A 5,650-nucleotide genomic window follows, 5' to 3' on the forward strand; every position below is an offset into this window, starting at 1 on the left:
GGTATAGGCAGCAGAATATTTCCCCGATCTCGGTTGGGGAACCTATTTTTTCACTATTCTTCTTCTTTAACATTTAAGATACTTAAGATGAGGGTCTATGATCTCGGTTATTTGTAATGTATCGAGAACTAGCGTGGTTTCAATCATGTGCAAAAGTGTATGAACCCTGGTGGTACATGGTTATGACGTCTGCATAGACACAGTAAGGTCCGGGGCTCAATTAATGACTGGGGAAACTTTTCAACACTCGCAGATTTCTAGCTCTCTTCTTTAACATAATTTGTATGTATAAGCATACAATTTATCAGTGTTTTTGTATCATATGTAATTCGCCATTACCAGGAGGGAAATGTTTTATAAACGTCTGTCTCATTATTATTCTAGGGAGTAGAGATGTTTTGCATATTAATAAACCCACGCATCCATAATCCCAGCTAGGAACGGTAACTTCCTATAAAAACGAATGCACGTATCGTATTCTAATCTTAAATCAATAATTAACACACTGCATGATTACATAGCAATGTTTCAGGAATGTTATGAATCATAATCATGATACAAGGAGGACCGTCTACGTGATAACATTGCAGGGACGTATACAGGAGCCGCGGCTCCCCCACCCCCACCCCTTTGTACACAGAGTTAACATTTTCAAGCTTGTTCTTGCCAATACAAAAGCTTTCCAGGGATCACTCAAAATGAATATTTCTAAACTATGTAAATATGCATCAGCACACGTTAAACATAGGCCTACTATAATAACACATAGACCTAAGCGTGATTTTTAAAAATCTTAAATTCATAAATCCCAAGCCAGGTTTTTTCAGATACAGAAATGTGATATTGTATGGTTCAGTTTGGTTTTTATCCTTTTGCAAGCTCTATAAAGTTTTATTTTAATACTACTCTACAGTACTACTAGTAGAAATAATAATAATAATTATGATGATGACGATGGTGATAATAAGAAAATAATATTAGGCCTAAAAAGTAAAGAAAATTGTGTTAAAGGCGAAAAAGTAAGTTGTGATTTCTTGATCATAATTATTATAGTATAGTTAAAAGCTTAGTATTCTATAGTTAGGCCTAAGTTTGTCCTGGATATTAAGTAGATCCCTGATAAAAGATCATGAGAAATTTGTTGGCGCTTCATTTTGACTTTATAATGATGATGTGATGATGATGAATTTCACTATATAAAAGTGTCATTTCCGGCTATCTAGAGGTACTATTTTCTCAAATTTTCTCACCTCAGCCCCGACTATGGTGGGGCCGAGGTGGTTGTGAAATCACGGCTTCGAAATGTAAAGTACATACTCAAAGACAATGTTTTTAAGCTTTATTTTCTATGGTACCGTACATCACACATATTAATAATATCTTTATGGTTGCCGAAAATCCCTGATAAAAGATCATAAGAAATTTGTTGGCGCTTCATTTTGATTACATATAATTATTGTGATGGGATGATGATGAATTTTACTAAAAATGTCATTTTCTGGTCATCTAGAGGTAATATTTCCTCAAATTTTCGCAACTCAGCCCCAATCATGGTGAGTCTGAGGTAGGTTTTGACTCACGAAATGACACCCCACCCCCACCTCCACCTTTTAAAACAGATTGCGCCCTCCCTGGGTATGATATTAAACTCTATCTACCTGACTCGGAGTATGGTGAATGCCGATGAGGCGAGAATGCTTAAATTTGTTTTTAGGATGTGATCTGGTTTTACATGCCTAGCCCTTTTTTGTGATTATACTTGGATAAAGAATGTTTCGAGCAGTGGTTGATTTAAGGCGATCCCTCCCCTAATTTTTTTTAATACAAAAAAATATAGGCCCCTATCCAAATTTAAGTATGAGAGTGTAATTTCCGGCCATCTTGACGTGCCCTAATCATAAATTTTCTTACCTCAGCCACAACCATGTTGGGGCTGAGGTGGGTGGTTCCTCAATTTGCAAAAGTCACTCTCTAGGCCACCTCTCTATCGAATTCCTGGATGCACCACGGTTTAAAGCTTATATGGTTATTGTTAGGCTTACTAATATTATTTATAATGCGTTATCGCAATTTTCACCTTATCATCTCAAAACAGTCCTAAGAACATTCAGAGCAGGCTACTTTCCATGGGGATTTGCCCGTGGACCCCCTCCCCCCAACGGTTACTACGTACCTCGCATAACGGCTTCCCCCCAACCCCACCCATCCTCCTTTCAAAATCCTGGCTACGTCCCTGTAACGTTTCAAACAAAATAACGTAAAATAAAGTGAAATGGATCAATATATATGCTTCAACTTTCAAGCCTGCTTATTAGGCCTATGCAACACATGTCTTGGCTTGAAATCCCGTGACAGCATATTATTTTATCTCACCATTAAAATGTCTCCAATCGCAAGTAATGCGAATTTATAAAGCAGCACTTCATTATTCTATTCATGTATGCATTTCATATGGAATTTGGTAAATAGTAAATACAGTTATCTATTTTACAGTGCCTCTGAATAGGCTTAAACGACCTAGGATAAGCAGGGTCTCCAGCTAACGTCTCTTTCATTACATAGTGTCAACACTTATTCGATGTTGGACACAAAATAATAGCTGCAAAATACGGCAATTTCCAGACAAAACGGTTTTGTCATTCAGTAGAGTTTTCAAAGAAAGTTGCCTGTGGGTGTATTGAGCTAGACAAACAAGAGACAAAAAAGACTGCAAACATGGTCTTGGTATAATAATAGTCGAAAATATAATCTTTATTCCCATACAAACAACATGAAAGCAAGGCCATTTTATTATTTTACGTTTCGCTTTGATTTAAGCATCATCAGAAGTAACAGACCTATCAACAAAGGAACAAATATTATGTATTATTCCTGATGATGCTTTAAAAAAAATCGAAACGTAGAATAAAATGGCCTTGTCAATTTTTGGAGTTACATTCATATTGTACTTAAACTCAGTGCACATATATACTTCATTGAAGACTGTTATTTAAAAACGGAGACATGTGGACGGTACATCAATGCTAATGTTACGCGTCTACTTTACAGTCTTCGAATACCAAATTGTAATAACATTTTCTGCAGCTGTCGCCGGTAACTTAGAGATTTACTTTATATTCATGTTTACCATGAAATAACGGGTGTGTCACGTGCAACCACATTAATCATTATTATTCTCATTGAACTCAATGTCGAGTAATCTCTACCTAAATAAAAAATAATTATCTATCTACTCAACTTGAAATTTAGGTCGTATTGCTGCTAATGACCTATGCAGCATATAACGCAAGAATATAATTATTGTTCTGTATTCTTGTAGTCAATGCAGTACTTACCATTTCGACAGTCTTACGGAAAATTAAAAATTCGCTCTTCTCAAGTCGCTATGATGATGTGAATCAAACGGTGTGTAATCATACAAATTTATATAACTTGTTTCTAGAATTTTTTACATCTATTTTTGCTAACGATTTCTTAATTATTCTATTCTTGTATAATTCCACCTCCACTGGAAAATCCCGTGTTGATGTTGAACCGCAGTCGCTGTATCCGGAAACTACTCCTATATAATATAGATGGCACTGTTACCTTTGTGAAGAGTATAGAACAAGCGTTCACGAAGCTCCCATGGCTACATAACGAATTTTTGTTTTATCCTCTGGAGAAGCAAACGCCCTAGTTCAACATTTATTCAATTCATAATATAGAATTGAATAATGAAACGAAGTAGATAATGTGTGTCCTTTCAATTTAGGTTATTAGTACAATGTTACACAGGGCAAGATAATGATGGGGAATTAGTGGATGAGAAAAAGTATATCATGGTTACCATACATTGGTAGCGCCAGCGTATGAAACTTGGGGGTGGGGAAGGGGAAGTGAGGGGAAAGGTAAAATTTTAGAGGGGTGGGGGTGGCAATATGTTTTCCCAGATCGGCGATACAATTTAAGATAAGGGAAAATTAACACAATGCATTTGCGTGATTTAACGTGATAAGCCCTCTGCTGGATAAGTGACTGCCCTGCGTCAACTTGAATAAAGCGATTGATATGATTGGATGGGGGAGAGGCAAAACAATTTTCTGGAGGAAATGCCCCGCTTCCAGTGGCGGTGCTACGAGGGGGGTTTCCCCCGTCCCCACCTACCAAAAAATTAAAAAGATATTTTAAAGAAAAGAAGAAAAACCATTGCAGAGAAAAAAATGATATCGATTTTTCTACATAGGCCTATTAGTAGACAATCCACCTAAATCGATTACATAAGCCCCTGAAACCCCTAAATTGTCATATTTTTCGGAGGCTTCGCCCCTGGACCATTTTCGAGATATTTTGAACGACGCCCGACCACGCCCACCTCGGGCTACCCCAGCATATTTCCCCCCCCCCCCTAAAATTTTACCTTGTCCCTCCCTTGCCCTCCTCCCCCCCGGTGACCCCGAAGATTTCAGACTCTGGCGCCTCCACTGCCCGCTCCACCCCACCCCCATCCGTAGCGCCGCCACTAAATTGTTTAATTAGAAACTATAACCCAAGTTCTGTCGTTGGCCCTTGAGGCCTACACTAACTGGAAATCAGACCGTATTATCCCCTCGTTAAAAAAAAACTCATTTCTCCCTTGTGCAATACGACAAAATAATGCAAGTCATAAAAAATAGAGTGGAATCAACCTGTGTAACTATAGTTTTTGGAAGTACTGTACATGCGTTCATATTTATATTGACTAATCCAGTTGTACTTTCACAGTAGATATTTTATTTATATTATTTATTTTGTGCCCTTAGAAGAAGAATTTACGTGAAAGTGAAGAGAAACGTGAGCTTGAACCTCACATGAACGTATGATGAAATAACCTGCAATAATAATAAAATAATTATAATGAGGATTAAATGCGAACCCAACCCAAGCTTAACTTTCACTTTCTGCTTTATTACACCATACATCCTATTACTTACACACGTAGGCACCATTGCCTAGATAGTTCAAGAACGTTTCCTTTCAAAGTTTATCTGCATTGCTGTACTTTCTATTTGTTTATTTATTTCCTCAAACAGGTTTTATTCTTTGGAATGAGAATTCAATTTAATTTCCACTTATTTGTTATCTCTAAAAATTATGACTTTACAATAAGTTGCTGGCGTTCCAAAATTTAATTAAAATGAATAAAATAGGGTAACATTAAGGTGTTATGAGGGTATAAAAAGGCTATAGCCTGCTCCCACAGAACAATAACCTCCCACAGAACAATAACCATCAGAAAGAAACTGCACAAAAGGCAAGTAAAATAAAATAAACTAGAGCACACTCCGAGCCTTCGAACATTGTTCCTTGGACCCTGACAAACCATTCTCGGAAGTTTCATTCAGATCATTGATCAGACATTTATGTAAGGGACGTTCCGTTTTAAGGGTCTCCACAAGCACATCCTACTCCGGAGCGTAACCAAAATAGCATGATTTTTTTTCTTGGCAATAGCTAACCATTTTAGGAAGTCTGGCACATTAGCATTTTAAATGATCGCATCCAAATCTGGATCGTCCCCAAAATGTAATCATTTCTTCATTGGAACATGAATGACCATTATAGAAAATTTCATTCAGATCAGCTGATACATTTTTGAAATATCCCGGACGTTAGCATTTTAAATGACACC

Source organism: Anneissia japonica, unplaced genomic scaffold (assembly GCF_011630105.1).
Source record: "Anneissia japonica isolate Jap-2015-1 unplaced genomic scaffold, ASM1163010v1 scaffold287834_len5846547_cov211, whole genome shotgun sequence".
Classification (NCBI taxonomy): domain Eukaryota; kingdom Metazoa; phylum Echinodermata; class Crinoidea; order Comatulida; family Comatulidae; genus Anneissia; species Anneissia japonica.